The sequence below is a fragment of the Oryctolagus cuniculus genome, chromosome 11 (genome assembly GCF_964237555.1).
Source record: "Oryctolagus cuniculus chromosome 11, mOryCun1.1, whole genome shotgun sequence".
NCBI classification, from domain to species: domain Eukaryota; kingdom Metazoa; phylum Chordata; class Mammalia; order Lagomorpha; family Leporidae; genus Oryctolagus; species Oryctolagus cuniculus.
In genome coordinates, this window is record NC_091442.1 from 57,081,043 (window position 1) to 57,098,705 (window position 17,663).

At 57.8% G+C, this 17,663-nt stretch overlaps 2 long non-coding RNA genes and 1 other non-coding gene across 10 annotated transcripts; 1 reads left to right on the plus strand and 2 right to left on the minus strand.

Annotated features, from left to right (window-relative positions):
- Window positions 1-575: 575 nt before the first annotated feature.
- Window positions 576-9,053, minus strand: LOC103348284 (uncharacterized). Of its 8 annotated transcripts, none has more exons than XR_011380072.1 (6): window positions 8,591-9,049; window positions 6,551-6,732; window positions 6,352-6,439; window positions 4,957-5,790; window positions 4,653-4,852; window positions 580-3,591 (listed from the first exon to the last, which is right to left on the minus strand). It is a non-coding gene; the product is annotated as an uncharacterized lncRNA (long non-coding RNA). The 8 variants fall into 8 exon arrangements; XR_011380071.1 differs by having other exon boundaries at window positions 583-3,235; window positions 3,379-3,591; window positions 4,653-5,790; window positions 8,591-9,051; XR_011380070.1 differs by having other exon boundaries at window positions 583-3,257; window positions 3,379-3,591; window positions 4,653-5,790; window positions 8,591-9,051.
- LOC127491200 (U6 spliceosomal RNA) lies at window positions 1,554-1,656 on the minus strand. Its single transcript, XR_007919791.1, has one exon. It is a non-coding gene; the product is annotated as a U6 spliceosomal RNA (small nuclear RNA).
- LOC108176648 (uncharacterized) lies at window positions 6,835-11,674 on the plus strand. The gene is made up of 2 exons (XR_001793339.3): window positions 6,835-7,375; window positions 10,823-11,674. It is a non-coding gene; the product is annotated as an uncharacterized lncRNA (long non-coding RNA).
- Window positions 11,675-17,663: the final 5,989 nt, after the last annotated feature.

A 17,663-nucleotide genomic window follows, 5' to 3' on the forward strand; every position in this document is an offset into this window, starting at 1 on the left:
AAAAAAAAAAAGATTTTTTTTTTATTTTGATTCATTTAAAAAGAGCAGTTACAGAGAGAGACAGAGTCCCCAAATGGCCACAACAATGGGCTGGGCCAGGCTGAAGCCAGGAGCCAGGAGCTTCTTCCGGGTCTCATACGGGTGGTAAGGACCCAAGCACTTGACCATCCTCCACTGCTGTCCCAGTGCATTAGCAGGGAACTGGATGGGAAATGGAGCAGCCGGGACTCGAACCAGTGCCCATATGGGATGCCGGCATCACAGGCAGCGGCTTTACCTGCTACGCCACAGCGCTGGCCCCCAGAATGGCAAGGTTCATGAGGGCAGGTGCAGCAGCTGTGGCTGGTGCAAGAACACACTGGGCTCAATGCGTATCTGGAGGCTAAAGTGGAGGTGGAGGCCAGGGGCCCAGATCCCAGACCCTGTCCTGCTTCCCCTCGACCCTGGAGCCCGCACAGATCGTCTTCAGGAGGGTCCCTGGGGAGCAGACCCGGAACTCCTCCCCAGCGGGAAGACACCCACTCAGCAAGGGTGTCTCTGAAGCCTCAGGAGCCGGATCCGAGACTCCTGGGCTGAGCAGCACAGCACAGGACCAAGACAGCAGTGACGATGAAAACAGAACAGCGGGCATTTGGCCCAGGGGCCAAGACACACACAGCCCACACCAGAGCCGGTGCCTGGCTCAGCAGCCCTCCCCAGCTGTTGACTCCAGCTTCCAACTAACGCAGGCCGGGGGGTGGGGGCAGGGGATGGTGGCTCAGGGAGCTGGGTCCCTGCACCCGCACGGGACACCCAGGTTGAATTCCCAGGTCCTGCTCTAGGCTCCAGCTTAGCCCCAGCCCTTGCGGGCATTTGGGGAGTGAACCAGCAGATGGGGGTGCTCGCTTGCTCTCTCTCGCCTCTCGCTCTCTCTCTCTCTCCTTCCCTCTCACATCTCTCTGCCTCTCCAAAAAGCAAACTTTTTAATTAAAAATATCAAAATGTTAAAACAGAGAGAATTGACAGAGGACAGTCCCGGCTCAGTGAGTTCCCAGAGGGAGGGAGATGCCAGCGTAGTCCAACACAGAAGCCCCGTGCCGGGGCCCGGCTTTCTGCGTGTCAGCGCTGCTCCCACACAGACACACCCAGCCTTGCCAAAGCCTCAGCCTCTGTGACCCAAGCTGCCCAGAGACGCAAGCGTGAAGGTGTGATCATTGTATCAAAAAGGCTGGACCAGCCTGAGCGTCCATCAGGGGCAGACAAACAGAATGTGGACCCTGCAGACAGCAGTGTCGCTCACCCTAAGGGCGACAGAGGGATGATAAATGCCACCTTGCGGGTGAGCCCTGGGGACACTGTACTAACAGGGAGGGCACTGTGACCCCACGACACTCAAGGCAGAGGCCCGGAAGTCCACAGGGGCACAGCTGCCTGCTCACAGCCGGGGCAGGGTGACTGGGGGTGGGAAGCAAGGTGATGCCAATGGCCTGAGGTTTCTTCTCTTTTACTAAATTTTTGAATTTATATGAAGGGAGCAGTTTTTGTGTGTCTCATATATACAGCTTGAAGAACATAAAAATATGAATTGCTTCACGAATTTGGGCCTCACCCTCGCACAGGGGCTAGCTAATCTCTGCAGCGTTCCAATTTCAGTATATGTGCTGCCAAAGCAAGCACTCTTCTTTTTTAAGATTTATTTTATTTACTTGAAAGGGAGAGAGGGAGAGCGAGGGAGTGAGATCTATCAGCAGGTTCACTCCCAAAATAATCACAATAGTCAAGGCTGGGCCAGGCCAGAGCCAGGGACTCCACCTGGGTCTCCCATGCGGGCGCAGGGGCCCGAGCACTTGGACCATCTTCCCCTGCTTTCCCAGGCGCATTCGCAGGGAGCTGGATCGGAAGTGGAGCAGCCAGGACCAGAACAGGTGCTTCGGAACCGGATGTGGGCGTCCTCAGCAGCAACTTCACCACAACACTGGCCCCCGAGGTTTCTTTTGGAAGTGACGAAAATGTTCTACTAGGGTTATCATTGGTTTGTATCTGTGACGACTAAAACTACTAAGTGTTATATTTCAAATGGTGAATTGTGTGATACGTGAATTCCATCTCAGAAAGTTATTTTTTCAAAAAAAGAGCAAAGGGGAAGGGGTGGTTGAGATGCAGCATTTGTGTTGGTGATGGAAACAGCCCAGGCCCTGTCTGGTGCGGCCGCCCCCAGCTCAAGCCCTCAGTCTCTGGTCTCTTGCAGGCAACGTGTGGTAGCCCCCAGGGCCCGACTCACAAGATAAACTGAACAGGAAGGTGTAGGGCTGGGTCCCTTCTCCCCTGACAGCTCCCTCTCTGTGTTTTTTCTGGCACAAGAAAACAGTCTGTCTTCTTGTCTAAATAGGAGAAATTTATGGCCGCCTCCCCCTCCCCCTCTCCCTCCCCGGTGGGCCACTAGCAAGCGCCCACTGGGAGGCAGGAGCCCGTGAGCCTGCAGGGATGGGGGGGAGTCAGAGGGCGCGCCCTGCCTGCGGTGGCTCTGGCCCCAGCTCTCCCTTCCCTCTGCACCTTGGACCATCTGGGTGAGGAGGGGGATGGCCGAGAGGTGCAGGCCCCAGGAGGTGGCTCTCCCAGGCAGGCTGCCAGCAGCAGGGGCCCCAGGGCCAGGGCAAGGAAAGGTGGCTTGGCTTTCCCAAAGCATTATGGGAGGAGACCCAGGTTCCCCCCCCCCCCCGCTCCCCCCACCCGGATCTGATAGTTTCTATGCTTCCCAGTTGGCTGAGCCGGCCTGATCCGATGGGAGGACAACTCACCTTGGCTTCAGAAAAATAGACAAAAAAACCAAGTCTGTGAGCTTACGTGGGTCGCGCCCTCTCCCCCAGCCTCATCTACAAAAATGCAGATTGAATCTATCGGGCATCTCCAGGCCAGGGTTAGCGGCGGGGGTCTTCTAAGACAGCTTTCAGTGGTGACCCCCACACGGCCCCTCGGAGGCCTCCTCAGGGTGGGAAAGGGGCTCCGAGGCCCTGGAGTGACTGCAGAGGGAACTCCTCCACGTCTGTCCTGGGAAGGGAGGTTGCCCCATGGCCAGAAGCGTGACCCAGACTCTCCACCCGCGTCCACACCACGGGCCTCAGTTTACCGCTCTGTGAGTTGGAACCACAGGAACAGGTGTCTGTGCCGAGCGTCACGAGGCCTCCACTGGGAGTCTTTGAATAACATCGGCTCCATACATGCCGCTGCTCTAAGGATCCCGTCAGCGGATGTGGTCCTTGCGGTGTGAGAAGGCAAAACTGCTGTGACAAAAAGGCCCCCAGACACGCAGCATATGGAGAGCTGAGTTTATTTCTCACCGGGGAGTCTGGGAGGGGCAGTCCCGCAGGCAGGCAGCCCTGCTCCGCGTCTGCCACAGACCTGGGCTCCTCCACGGGTCGCCTTCCCTCTCCTCGCAGTTTCTCTTCCATCCCAGGGGCCTCCGCCACGCACACCCATCCAGCTCGGGAAACAGCGCAGACAGGAAAACGCACCCGGTGTCCCCAGGCTCATGACACCCACTCTGGCTTCTGGCCACACCAGGTGATGGGCGCAGCAGAGTGGCTGGCGGTGGTCCGGCCTCGTACATGAGCACTGCGGGGGCGCCAGCGGACACAGCAGTCTTGATCCCATGCCTGAGCCATCCTCTTCCTCCCCTCTTCCCAGAGCAAGGGAAAGAGAGACCCCCAGCCCAGAAAGTCCTGCCCTGTCATTCACCCAAGGTCAGTGCCCCTGAGAGTGGCCCGGAAGCCCCCCTGGAGAGAATTTGCTCCTACTCCTCTTCCCCAGTGGACGCAGCAGGCACGGGATGGGGGTGGGGGCGAGAGCAGGGCAGGGCCCAGCAAACCCGACTCCGCCTGTGCCCGGAAATGGGGCCTCAGCCCTCTGAGCTGGAACCAGGAATAAGGAGCCCCCTCGTGCGGGTTGCTGTGAGCATTACATAACAGGTGCACCTGACACATCAGTAAACGGTAACTAATTGTGCTTGGTGCCAGCAAGACAAGCCCAAGGCCAGTGGAATTCAAGTGCCTGCCCTCACTCGGCCTTACGTGTCTCCTCCTCCTCTCCCTCCTCTTCTTTCCTTCAGAGCCTCACCCCCCCCCACACACACACACATCTGCACCCTGATCTGTAGTCTCCTCCTCCAGGAAGTCTTCCCTGACTGAAAGTTTCACACTTGGCCTCTTCACACCCCTCTTATCCACTCACACCCCCATCTTGCAGCTGCAGGGCAGTCGGGGGCCCTTCTCGTCCGTCCATCCCAATCCCAGGTCTACACCGCATGGAAGGGTGTGCAAATTTGCCAGGTCAGGCAGATCAAAGCCTGCCACTTTCTGGCTGTATGATTTCTCACTTTATCTCTTTGGCTCGGGCTTCCCCCACCCTCCTGAGTGAGGTCACGTGCCAGGGGCTGATGGAGGGCATTTAGAAAGCGATGCCTCTGCTCTGCCCCCCCCCCACTCTTTACCAAAGAGAGATGACAGTAACCCCACCCCCAGGTGGGTGTTTGGGCTGCTAACACCTTTCTTCACAAACCTGTTCTACTCTCACTTCCCGACCCTGGTTCTGCAAAGCTGTTCCCTCTCTGGCTCTCCCCCAACTTTTCCCCGGCCCCCCCAAACCTTTCCATTGTTCCTCCCGGCCCTCCTCCTCACCTCCCTCTGAAGACCAAAGACGTGCATTTCACCAGAGAAGGCCTGGCGGACTCCCCCGCCAGACCCCCACTGTGCCTGGCCGCTCACCTCTGGGGAGGCGGTGCTCAGGCTAAGAGGCGAGAGGCGGGAGTGAGGCCTCTCCTCACTCCCCCACCCGCTCTTCCCATCACTCATCTGGGAATCCGGGGCGAGGCGGGGAGCTAAAGTGCAGAACATTCATTTAATATTAACAAATTGAAATGAATTCTTTGAATGCCAATTAACTCAGAGCGGGCCCCTTATTAATAGTAATTTAGATTCATACTTGGAGGAGCAGAGACGGGGGCTGGGCCGAATGTGCCCGGCGTGTCGGTGTCAGTGCAGCTGGCGGGCTGGGGACCGAGGGCAGCAGCAGCAGCTTTACTTCCTGCCCGATTGGGTTCTGTTTCCGTGAAAAGAACAAAGTCCCCAGAGGCAGCTCTTAGGGGGAAACACGAATTACTCCTATAATTTTATTTTGCGTGGCTGTGATGGATCGGAATCGGTGGAGACCCTACCACATCACTTTCATGAAGACCCGCTTCCCCAAAGCCGAAATGCACTCCAAACTCTACTAAGCCAAACCTCAACTGACCAGAAGTGAGAGTCCCCAGGCCAGCTCCTCAAGCTGCGTTGTTCAAAGCTGGAGATCCACAGGGGGTCCCTCAACCTCTGCCTTGGCCACAGCAGGGTGGGGTGTGGGGTGGCACAGGCACCCTCTCTTCCACAAGCCCACCCCTACAAGGGAAGGGATCCAGTAGGCTGACCAGGCTCTCTGGTCACTCTTGGGGGAGAAATAAGATCCACCTGCGATTTTCTCAGGATTTAGGGAACAGATGGGAAGTTCACATCCAACTTTGTGTGTGGGAGAGTTGCTTAGCACGGAGCAGGGAGGACCACACTTGGTCCCAAACTTAGCAACTGGACAGCAACTCTGCTCTCCCTGCTGTTGCTGGCCTGAGAGACCCGACTGGAGGCGCCCAGAGCTGGAACCTGAGCGTAGGGTCTGGCCCCAGGAGGAAGCTCTCTGCTTCCCGGCGTCCCCCTCGGCTGCAGGGAGGAGGCTGAGCCCTGCGCAAGTTGGGAGTTCTGAGGTGGAAGAGGCAGCAGTGCCTAGGGGCTGGGAAGAATAAGGAAATACACAAAACGGTGAAGTTGATCAATAAAAACTTAAAACAAGATTGCTCTGAATACACCAACATTGAGACGGAATAAAAATGAGGAAAGCATTCCAAGCAGATTGTTCTTTGAAACAGAAGTTGGAATTAATCAAAAGAGACTTTGTTGGCCTGGCTGTTGAGTTTCCCAAACAATAAATTCATTTACAAAACAAAAAGAGGATTCAGTGAAAAGAAGAAGAAGAAGAAAGAAAGAAAAAAAAAACCACAAAACCCTGGTCCACAGAGAGAGAAAAAAATTTCTGGAGATTCGTTAACAGCTGAAAAACTAGTGAGGGAGGGGAAAAGTGGAAAACTTGAAATCTGTGCAGGGATTCTTTGTTAAAAACAAACAAACAAAAACCCAAAACGCTGGAGTCTCAGGACGAGTGGGGGAAGGAGATGTGCAGGACGGGATTAGAGAATTACACCTTGGGCGACGCAAGGTGCGTCCAGGGAAACTGCCTGCGAGGGATGCTCCTCCCCGCGAGCAGCAGAGCTCCCAAGAGCAAAGTACCACTCACCTCTGTGAATTCGTCCGAACTTCACTTCCCCTCAAAGCGCAAGCAGGTTATGCAAGAAAAAATACTAGACGACATTTTTTCCTTTCTCCTAAAGCAACAACAGAATCGGATTTGAATCGTGTAAAGGGGCTGCAAGGGAGGCATCGGTACAGGTGCCTGGAAGGGGTCGGGGGCGGCGAGGGTGGGAGGGCCCGCTTACCTGGCTCTCCCGCAGCCGCCGGACACGAGCGCGTCCCGGCTCCTGCAGGTGCCCTCGCATTAGGGCAAAGAGGGGTCGGCATTCCAATGCCCCCAGACGACGGGCGGAAGGGCTAGGGGTGCCCATCTCCCCACCTCCACCCGCCGGCCTCCCTCCCTGCGGTACCCAGGCCTGGAGAACCACTGAAAGTTACAAATTGCTTCCATTATTAGCTCATCCCGGGCGGCCTGGTCATTGGCCAGCCCCTGACCACGTGGTCCCTCGTACCAATCGATTGAATTTCTAGTTGCAATTCTCTGTCCCTTGGCTCTGGGGAGGGAAGGGGAGGGGTGAGGATGGCGCGGGGGCTGGGGAGGGGCTAAGGGGTGGGGGCCTCTGTACCCCCTCCCCCCTCCGGTGAGTGAGGGCCTTGAGCGCCGCCCCAGAAGGAGTCGAGGGAATGTTGCGGACTGGGGTACACCCGGGAGGGCAGAAACTGGAGGAAGCCAGAGACGTCGCCAGGGACCCAGGGCCCTCTCCTTCAGCTCCCCGGCCCGCCCAGCCCGCTGGCCACGCCCTCCGCAGCGCCCACCCTGTCCGTCCCGGGCCAGCAGCCTGACCCCCTGCCCCGCGCGCGCCGGCGCTGTCGCCCGGGATCACTCGCTGCTCCTGCCCGCACTCCGGGGACGGCGCCCCCGGGCCCACTCGGAACCCGGCGCCTGCGCCCTCAGGGGGCCCCAACCCGCCCCTTTCCCCGAGGGCTGAGTTCGCGCCACTCCTGGAGTCCTTTGCGAATAGAACAAACTTTTGAGTGGATGAAAATCAAGAGGAGTCCGCCCCGAGCAGGTGAGCCGGGGCCGGGAGGGGCGCCCTCAGCCTGAATGCCGTCTGCCGCCCCCAGCCTCTGCCTCTCCTTCGTGCTCCGAGCTCAGCCTGCTGGCTGCCGGCGGAGTCTAAGGGGGCGTTGGTCGGAGGCACCGCGTCCGAGCAGCTTTCCTCGCCGGAGTGTGGGGACTAGGTGGCCGCTGGTAGGGGAGGGGGACCGGTTACGTCTGGAACTGGGGTATCAAGGAAGGCTTAGGGGCCGAGACATCCGAAGAGCCCGGGAGAGGTTGCTCCCCCCCCCCCCCCCCGCAGACAACTTGCGGGAACTTGAGAAAAGTTCCGGCGGGGCGATGGGGAGGGGCCAGGGGTTGGAGGTGAGAGAGGGGCGCCTGCTTCCCGTGCAGAATGGAAGGGCGCGTTCGCTCGGGACCCCGTCCCACTGATCACCCTCGGAGGAAAACCCGGCCGAGTCCCAAACCGGCTCACCCAGCAAGCCCTCGGAGACGCTTGGAGATCCCCCGAGGGTCTCGTGGATGCCGGCAGAAAGAGGGTGGCGGGTGGGGGTGGGGTGGAGGCGCAGAGCCTCCGTCGGAGACCGCCCCCCCACCCCCTGCCATCCTGGGACCTTTGGGTTAGGAATGACATCAGGAAGGGAACTGCTTCCAAGTCTCTCTCTCTTTAAATTCAGTTTTGACTTGGAGTCCAAGGGGTGCCCCCCTCCACGCCCCTGCCCCAGCACAATCTTCTTACGTTCTCCGGATCAAAGGAGAGCAGGAAAAGAGCCCCCTACTCCCCTCACCCCATATCCCCGATGGAAGTCGTGGGAGGCTCTTGGAAAGGAAGTCGGGAGCAGAGGGTGGGTTCAGGGGGCGAGGCTGAACTCCGGGGCCTGAGGCCGGGGCAAGGGGAAGAACAGGTGCAGGAGCCACCAGAGGGGTGGCCTGGGGGAGCTGGGGGGGGGGGGGGCGCCAAGGCCGCTGCAGGTGCACCCACAGGAGCTCAGGGCTTCCCTGGATGGGGGAGGGGGTCCTATCTGGAGCCATTGACCATGGCGGAAGCCTCGGCTGAGTCCAAAGTCTCCAGTTCGGGCCCCTCCCTAAGGCACCCCAGACTGAAGGAGCTGCGTAGGCAGCAGGCCGTGTATTTGGACCGCTTGGTGGACGGGGCTGGGCGGGGCTGTGGATCCCAGGAGAGAAAATACCCAAGTGGAGTGGGTGGTCGTTGTCAGGTCCATACCTCCAGGGGCTGCTTGGCCCTCCGTGGTCAGGGGCAGCGGGTCCACCCGGGGCCTTTGTTTTCGCTGCTGGCGAGGTTTTTCTGCCCGTGGTCCAGCGGCTGCACCTGCGCCTTGGTGAGCCGGGGAATGGGGCCCATCTCGCTGAGAGCTTTAGCACGACTGCAGGCGGCACTGCCTGGAACCGGTCAGGCGTGGTCCAAATTCCAGCCTTGAATTAAGGCCATTGATATTGCAAACAATCTGGGTCTTTTTCTTCCTTCCCATCCCTGGCTCCAAAGATTTGGCCCAAGGCCTCATCCATTCCCAGTCCCAAAACCACCGCTGGGGGTGGCCTGAGCTCTGGAGGCTCGGAGCCGGCACCAGTTACTAGGCAACTGGTCCTTTGCCTTGCCGTATCTGGTCCTTTTTGCTCTGCCTCCCCAATACCCACCCCACACCCTCCACACCCGCATATCCCACAGATCTCTGGAGTTGGCTCCCTTTTCTTTCCTTCTTAGGGTTGATGGAGCGACGCCTTTGGCCAGGCTGCACCGAGCCTGTAGTAGGGAACCTGTGGATCCTGCCCTGACAGCCCAGCCAGGGGAAACAGCCCCATTCCTGGGCCCTGAGACAGCGTCCCAAGTTGCGGGGCGGGGGGGGGGGGGGAATTGAGAACAAATGGCATGAGCAGGGTGGCTGGGCTGACACAGGCCAAACCCCCCCTTCGGAGGGGGGGAGTCCTGTTGCCGAGAGGGTTCAGAACAAAGGAGGCCAGAAAAATGGCAGAAAGGGGAGACCTTGGGGGCGAGGACAACACTGAGAAACCCCAGGGCTGGAGGCAGGGAGAGACCCGAGCAAGGTGCAGGCCTATTGATGCGGGCAGAAGGAATTCCATTTTTAAATGAAGGGGAAAAGCTGGAATAAGAAAAGGGAAGAGAGGGAAGAGAGAGCCCACGAAAAGGGGGTGACAGAGGAGAGGAACTGGAAGGGAGGAGGAGAGGAGGAGAAACGATGAAAGTAAAGGACAGAAAAGCAAGAGGTAAATGCAGACTGGCAGAGAGAAGAGAAAGAAGCAGGGATGGCAAGGAGCACGAGGGAGCAGGGGCGGGCTGGCGCTGAGTTCCAGAGGCCCAGTGGGACCCGCCCCTGGCCACCAAACCCTCACTGTCACCCATCTCCAGGGCCACAGCACAGCCCTGGGCCCTGGACTCACAGCCTTGAGGCTGTGGGGCAGGCAGGCTCAGATCTGGGTCCAAAATGGGCATACAACACAGAGGCGGCCTGGAGGGAGGGGTCGTAGCAGGTGGCAGCCTAGTGGCTTCTCTCCCTGGCTCGATCCCTTCCTTCGAAGTCCCTAGGGCCTCCATGCTGGCTGAGGCTGTGGAGGGACTGGGCCACCTTCTCTGAGCTCTATGGTGCTCTCTGGCTGTGTGACCTTGGGTCTCAGTTGCATCACCTGTCTCCTGAGCCCTTGGCTGGGGAGAACTTCTCTGCAGTTTTGATTAGCATGCCTGCGTGGGTGCAGGGGAGCTAGGCCCACCCACTGAGGGGAGTGTCATTTTTTTTTTTCTCACGGAGGAAAACAAAAAATCTTCCTGGGTGGCTGTCCTCCCCATCCTGCCCTCAGAGAACCACCCTCCAGGCCCAGGGGTTCCTCTGTGCCCGAAGGGGTGGAACTCACCTGTAAGAAGCCTGGCACTGGGGTTTGCAAGCCCTGGAGGAGGCAGAGACAGGATCACACCTGAGCTTCACTGGACTCACGTGGAGACTGGCTGGGAAGGGGACTCCAGCCTCTGCCTGCACAGGGGGCTGGGCCTGACACACTGCTCATGGGCCCCCCTTCCTCTTCCTTCCTTTCTGGCCCCCTCACTCCCCCCACCCTGGCTCTGATGTCATCTAGTCCCACTGGGGCTCTTGTGTTATTTCAAGAGCTCACTCCTAAGTGGATGTAAATCAAATACTGGAATTAACACAGACGAGGTGCAAACTGGGGCACGGGCTTTGCCACCAGACACTTATTTTCTGTACCAGCTGAGAGGGTGATCTGCACATCCCCTCGGCTCACCCCAGCAAGACAAGTCTTCCTTCCTGCTACCTGGGGAGGGGGTGATGCTGGTGGTCCCAAGGCTGGAGGGGTTGTCAGTGACTTCAGGTCGGAGCCTCAGCCCCTAAATAAGCAGAGCGTTCTCCCCCCTGCATCTCAGGGCCTCTTTCCCTTGGGTGAGAAGCTGGCTTTTGCTTTCTCTCCATAGAGCATCCTTGATCAGCCGGGCCCGTGTCATCCACTCTGCTCAGCCGGGAAGGGAAGCGACACGTCCCAGCCTTGGTGGAGGAAGGCAGTGTGCCCAGAACAGCTGCTCGTCCCAGACTGGCACTGCAGGGCAGGAGGGGACCCAGCTCGCTGCACGGGCTCCAGACTCTCGGCGGGCGGAGCCAACAGCTGCAGCTGCATCCCGGAGCCTGATCCTGGAATCGGCATCTGCCTTTGGGCTCTCCTTGCTGCCCCAGCCTCGGCGCCACGCACTGGGGAGGGGTGGGGCCGGAGAGAATAATGGTGCTCCCCTTGTCCCTGAGCCTTCTCTGGGAAGCTGCTGGGACTTAGAAACTGCAGATTGAGCCCTGGCCCGTGGCAACTTGAAGCAAAGTGAGATTCTCTCCTGGGCAGAAGGAAAGGCAGGTGCTGGCTCCTACCTGCCTGCTCCCTGGCTCCTTGATCCATTTTGAGGGCACGTGGAGGTCAACAGCCTGCTCCGGCGGCGGATGGGAAATTAGCATCTCTGACTGCACCAAAGGCTGGGATTTTGCACATCAAAGAAGAGGAGGCCTGCACCCAGGCCCACACCTGTTCTGCAGCCCCTCAAACCCAGCGGTGATGCAAAGGTTTGCAGAGGCAGAAGAACAGAAGGGGAAATGGGCAATTTGCAATTTGCTCCGTGCGGAAGGCAGTCGCTGCAGCTGCTCATTTGGCTAACATTTATTTAGCACCTACTGTGTACAGAGCACACTATCTCTACCTCAGTTTGCCAGGAGTATCAAAAAGATTGCTGCCCCTGGGAACTTTCAATGTGTGGTGGACAGAAAATAGATAAACCAGTGGGGGAAGAGTCTGGTTTGCATTCAGCTCATTTGCACTGCGGCTTTCCACGAGCTGGGTCTCCCAGCTCCAGGCATTGAGAAGCAGGACTGCCCCGGGGGCCCACTGGCTTCCCCCTCAGCAAAAATAGGAGAATGGGACCAAGAGATGCCATGAGGAGGGTGGCAGCCAGGAAGGCCCGGGCGGCGGGGGGTGGGGGGGGTGGGGGGTGGGAGGGCGACCCCTGCAGTCCTCTCCCGTCTTGGTGTGCAGGTGAACAGGTCTCGTACCTGAAGGTGACAGCAAGGGTGTGTGTGTGCACGAGAGCCGAGGGCGGCCGATAAGTGTGCCTGCACCAGGCTCGGGTCTCCTGGACCCAGAAGCCTGCACACAGGTGCAGGTGCGTGGGGGCGGGTGGAGGGGGATGTGGGTTCGCACGGAGCTGAACGTATCTCTGCATACATGACACACGGGCATGTGTGCATGTGTGTGTGCCCTCTGAATGATTATAAAATTACACTGACCCTCAGAGAAAATCCATACGGGCCCCGGCCTCTCTCCACCGACCTCGCAACCTCTGGGGTGCCTGAGGAAAGAGCTGACCCGGTCACTGCCTCCCCCTAGTCAATGAGTCTTTCTCCATTAGCATAAAACATGAATCTGCTGGCAGCTTGACAAATTGTAACTAGCAGCCAGAGTTGTGCCAACTGGCTGGCTTGGGCAATGTCTATTTATCATTGAAAATGGTAAATCATAAGAATCCAGATGACTTAATTATTCAAATCCACCCAGGGCCCAGAGAAGCTGCAGTCCCGTCAATCTTAGACCTGGGTGCAGGGACAGGGCAGGGGGGAGACGCTGCCGGGCCTGGGAGCTGGGAGAAGCAGCGATCGGTTCTTTCTTTGCAACCCCTTCCCCTCTCCTGCCCACCTCTCCAAGCAGAAGCCTGGGCAGCTGTGCTGGCTGCTGGCTCCCCTGAGCCCTCCAGTGCCCACCCTGGCTGCCCGCCACCCCACTCCCCAGGCACACAGTCTGTCCCTCCAGGCCCCTTTGTTCCCAGGATCCCCAGGCACACACACAGCACCGCCCCCTCCACCCCAGAACACACCCAGTGCTCGGAGCCGTGGGGGTCTGGATTCACTCCTTCTGGCCTGGAACATCAGAGGAGGACCCTGGGCTTGCTCCTCAATGACCCCTTCTGTGCATCCCTAAATACCCACCTTCCTGCCCACCTGGGGCAGGCCTGGGGCCTGACGAGGCCCATCCTCCCAAAGGCGCACTTGCGCCCAGCACGGAACCCAGGGAAGGTGCAAGGTGATCACCAGAACTAGGAGAGAGCTGCTTGCAGGGCGAAGCCCAGGCCTGGACTCTGCACACTGAGCTTTCAGGGGGGACCAGGGATCCTTGCGTGCCTCCCAACCCATTAAATGGAATGCCTGCTTCCGGGTCCTGTGGGCCTGGCCCCCAAGGGAGGTTCCTGCTCTCCCAGCCCCACGCTGTGGGGGTGGGGCTCCCTGCTTACTCCATTCCCTGTGGCTTTGATACTAGCGGAGGCTGGGGATCAGGGAGGGTCACAGGGCCCGTCCGTGGATGGCTTCCAGCTTATTAATATCTTATTTGAGAGACAGAATTCCCATATACTGGTTCACGCACAACAGCTGAGGCTGGGCTGGGCTAGGCTGAAGCCAGGAACCTGTAACTCAACCCAGGTCTCCCACGGAGCCGGGCAGGAACCCAGAGCATCAGCCCTGGCTCTCAGGGTTTGTGAGTTAGCAGGGAGCTGAGTCAGGAGCTGAAGCCCGAGGCATCCAACCCTGGCACCGTGCGTGATGCGTGGGTGCATTAGGTGCTAAGCCAGACAGCCACGGCTTACTTAATTCTTTCAGCGGGCTGAGCCTACATCCATGCCTGCAGGTGCTGGTGGGTTGGGCTGGGAGTGTGACTCCTGTGTGTGCGCGCGCGTTTATGCCTGCGCGGGCTCTCAGGCACTCCCAGCAGAGCCCAAGTGCTGAAACAACGAGTGACAATGTCCCCACCAACAGGACACCTGAGGAAACAGCCCTGTCGGTCCCCTCCATTTCTAGGCCTGGGAGCTGCATTGCTCAGTAAACCCTACTGCTGCCTGACCGTGGAACTCTAAGGAAGGAGCCACCCATTCCCAAGGCTCAGAGTGCGGAAGTGCTGCCTGGAGTCTAGCCGCCTCTTCCTGCTTCTGGGAGGTCGGGGATCCTCCTCTCCTTCGTGAGACCCTCCCCATACTCCAACCGCAGACACAGCCACCTCCTCCACGCCTCCTCCCTTCCCACCTTTCTGAGCCGGTTGCTATTTGCCTGTGAGGGGTGAACACTGGGTGAAGGCAGGAGCTGAATAGGGAGACACGGATGGGCGGGAGCTTTCTCTCCTTTTTTTTTTTCCAGCCGGCTCAGTGCCGGTCCCCCTGCCCCCAATCCCAGCTCCTGAAAACAGGTGAGGGACAGAGCCCAGCCCTGGCCTCTCTCTGCCCTTCTAACTCAAACAGCGTCCTAATCCCTTGGCTAGAGAGTAAACAGTCTCCAAGCACGGCCAGGATCGAACACAGGGAGGCTGCTAATGGATCTCGGGCCCCACCCCCACCCTGTGTTACTAATTAGCCCAGAGCTTGGGAGAAGGCTCTGGAGCAAGCTCTGGAGAGCATCTCTGGGGCTGGACAAGCTGAGGGCGACAGGCGAAGTGATACCCGCCCCTCCCCGCTGGGGAGACCAGTTCAAAGGCAGGCAGGGCTTTTTCTCTGGGCCCCTCCGCGAGCCCCGGTCTCCCCTCGGCTGTTCGCAGCTGGAGGACAAGAGGGCGAGTGGAATCGGCTCTGGAAATCGAATGAACCAATAAAAAATTAATTGTCTAATTAAAACCGTGAGTAAGCCTCTTGCTGGAGTTAGGCTTGGAGTCATCAGGGCCGTAAGGGTGGGAAAATGAGTCTCAACCCCTAATAAACCCTAGTTTGCAGCCTTTTCCATCGGAGAAGGAGTGCTGAGCCTTCTGCCTGGGCCAGAAGGGAGCACCCAGGGCTGGGGGCGCCTAGTCCGCCCTCGCCCTCAGCCCCGCCCCAGCCGCGCAGCTCACACACCTGCCTCCAGCCCAGAAACACAGACGCCACCATGCACCACGCGGGCCGGGCGGTGTTCCTGAGACAGAGCCTCAAGATTTCCTTAGGAAAGGAAAGTTCCAGAAACTTCCTCCACGGGCAAGTGCTTCACCAGGGCTCACTAATAATCACTATGAACAAGTTTGCATGTGAAGTGTTTTTTTTTTTTTAAGATTAATTTATTTATTTGAAAGATTTACACAGAGAGAGGAGAGGCAGAGAGAGAGGTCTTCCATCCACTGGTTCACTCCCCAGTTGGCCACAATGGCTGGAGTTGTGCCAATCCAAAGCCAGAAGCCAGGAGCTTCTTCCAGGTATCCTACGTGGGTGCAGGGGCCCGAGGACTTGGGCCATCTTCCACTGCCCTCCCAGGCCATAGCAGAGAGCTGGATCAGAAGTGGAGCAGCCGGGTCTTGAACTGGCGCCCATATGGGATGCTGGCACTGCAGGCAGTGTCTTTACCCACTACGCCACAGCGCCTGCCCCTGAAGGTTGATTTTGACCTCACTCAGTCTGCTTTTGTGAAAAATATAGTTTTACGTAATTTATGAGCTGTCAGATTCCTGCCGTTAGACATCACACTGATTTTGGTAGGGAAATGATCCAGAAACTGAGCTAAGAAATTAATTCTAACCCCACCCCCAAAATGGGCCGTGGACACTACTTCCAGTTTCCCAGAACCTCTGGAAGTATGAGCACAGAGCAGCTGGTCCCGAGTGGAGAGCAGAGCACGTGACTACTGGAAAGGCAGAGAGACAGCCATCTCCCACCGGCTGCTTCACTCCCCAGACGTCCACAGCAGCAGAGGCTGGACCAGGCCAAAGCCAGGAGCCAGCAGCTCCATCAGGGACCCATCGACCTGAGCCATCACTTGCTGCCTCCCAGTGTGTGCATTAGCGGGAAGCTGGATTGAGAAGCCGAGCCAGGACGTAAACCTTGGCACGTGGCTATGACACGTGGATGTCCCAGGCAGTTCCTTAAACGGCCACACCAGGCACCCACCCCTGGGCAACCCAGACGGAGACCCAAAGCTTCTCCCTGGACAACTGAGCCATTTCTTCACTTGGGTCTGCCTGTGTAGACACTGCCTCCACACCCCTCCCCACTCCCTCCCTCTGCAAAAGTGAATGTGTTTTGTATCATCAAAGTCGTTAACTCACGCTAGCCAGAGGAGGCGATGTGCACACAGCTTCAACATCACATTACACTATTTTACTACAGACTGCAACACGGGATCTGTTTCTCGGATGACCTTCTTTAAACAAACATGACAGAACAAGCAAGACTTGTCTTTCAGCACAGCCACCGTAAGAGAACTCTTTCTTATTCTGGGTGCACCTTTATTGATTAAAACAGCTCTGCACGGGTTGCAGGTAAAGCCATCGCCTGCAGTGCCTGCATCCCATGTGGGCGCTGGTTCGAGTCCCAGCTGCTCCACTACCGATCCAGCTCTCTGCTGTGGCCTGGGAAAGCAGTGGAGTCCTTGGGCCCCTGCACCTGTGTGGGAGACCCAGAAGAAGCTCCAGCCTCCTGGCTTCAGATCAGCCCAGCTCCGGCTGTTGTGGTTGTGGCCATTTGGGGAATGAACAAGCAGATGGAAAACATTCTCTCTCTCTCTTTCTCAAGCAAATTAATCTTAAATATTTATTTAATTTTACTTTGGGGATGGCTGTTGTAGTGTAACAGGTTAAGCTGCCACCTGGGACGCTCGTAGCCCATATTCGGAGTGCTGGTTCGAGTCCTGCACTTGCTCCTCTGATCCAGCTTCTTCTTGGTGCATCCTAGAGGCGGTAGATGGATGGTCTAAGTACTTGAGCTGTTGCCACTCACATGAGAAGCCTGGTGGAGCTCCTGGCTCCTGTCTCCCACCTGGCACAGTCCTGGATGTCACAGGCATTTGGGGAGTGAACCAGCAGATGGACGATCTCTCTCTCTCTCTCTCTCTCTCTCTCTGTCTTTTCAAATAAATAAATAAAATCCTTTTTGAAAAAAAGTCAAAGGATAAATATTTGTCACCAGTTAGGTAAATTTAAAATCCAAGTCATATACCCTGAAGACAAAAAGTTGCCTGTGTCACAGCAGCCGTGTGAGAGAAGGGGATCTCCTCCCCGGGTGGCTCCGGGTGCGGTGCTCGCCCCACGCTTCCGGAAGCGCAGTTGGAGCGCGTTATCTATCCTGCCTGATGACCCTCCCCTCTCTCACCTGGTTGCTATTTTTCATCCTAAACAATGAACCTCACTCTCCCTAAGAAGGAGTCAAATTCCTGACCCTCATCTGGGGTCAGCTTCCAGCAAATTCTCATGCACAGTGTAAGCCGTGTGGCTGGGCCGCTCTGCCTCCAAGAACCCCAGAACTGCAGAGCGCAGTGCAGAGCGACGTACAGATTCACCTCTGCTTAGCCGCACACCTGCGCGGTCCTAGGCCCCCGGGTGCTGCATGTGGGCTATGTCAGGCAGCTGGGGGATGTTGGCACGGCTCTCCTCCCTCGTGGGCGGACTTACTCCTCGCCTGCCTGCCTGTCTAGCCTAAGACTGCCCGCTGCTCCCTGGTCCCGTGTTCCCAGAGGCCACTTCTGTTCCCTGGAGCCCACTTCTCATGAGGGCTTAACTCTGGGATTATTTGGTTCCTTTCTGTCCCCAGGCAATGCCTCCCTGAAGTGTTTGTTGCCTGCACTGGAGTTGACCAGCGTGGGCTGCTAAGGAGAACCCCAAGGTGGGGGGTGTGGCCTAGCAGTTATGACACAGGTTGAGATGCCCATATCCCACATCCGGGTGCCTGGGTTCCATCCACCACTCTGCTCAGTATTCCAGCCTCCTGCTAATGCAGACCCCAGGGGGCAGCAGTTCTGGCTCAAGTGATTGGATTCCTGCCACCCAGGTATTATGTATTTTATATTTAT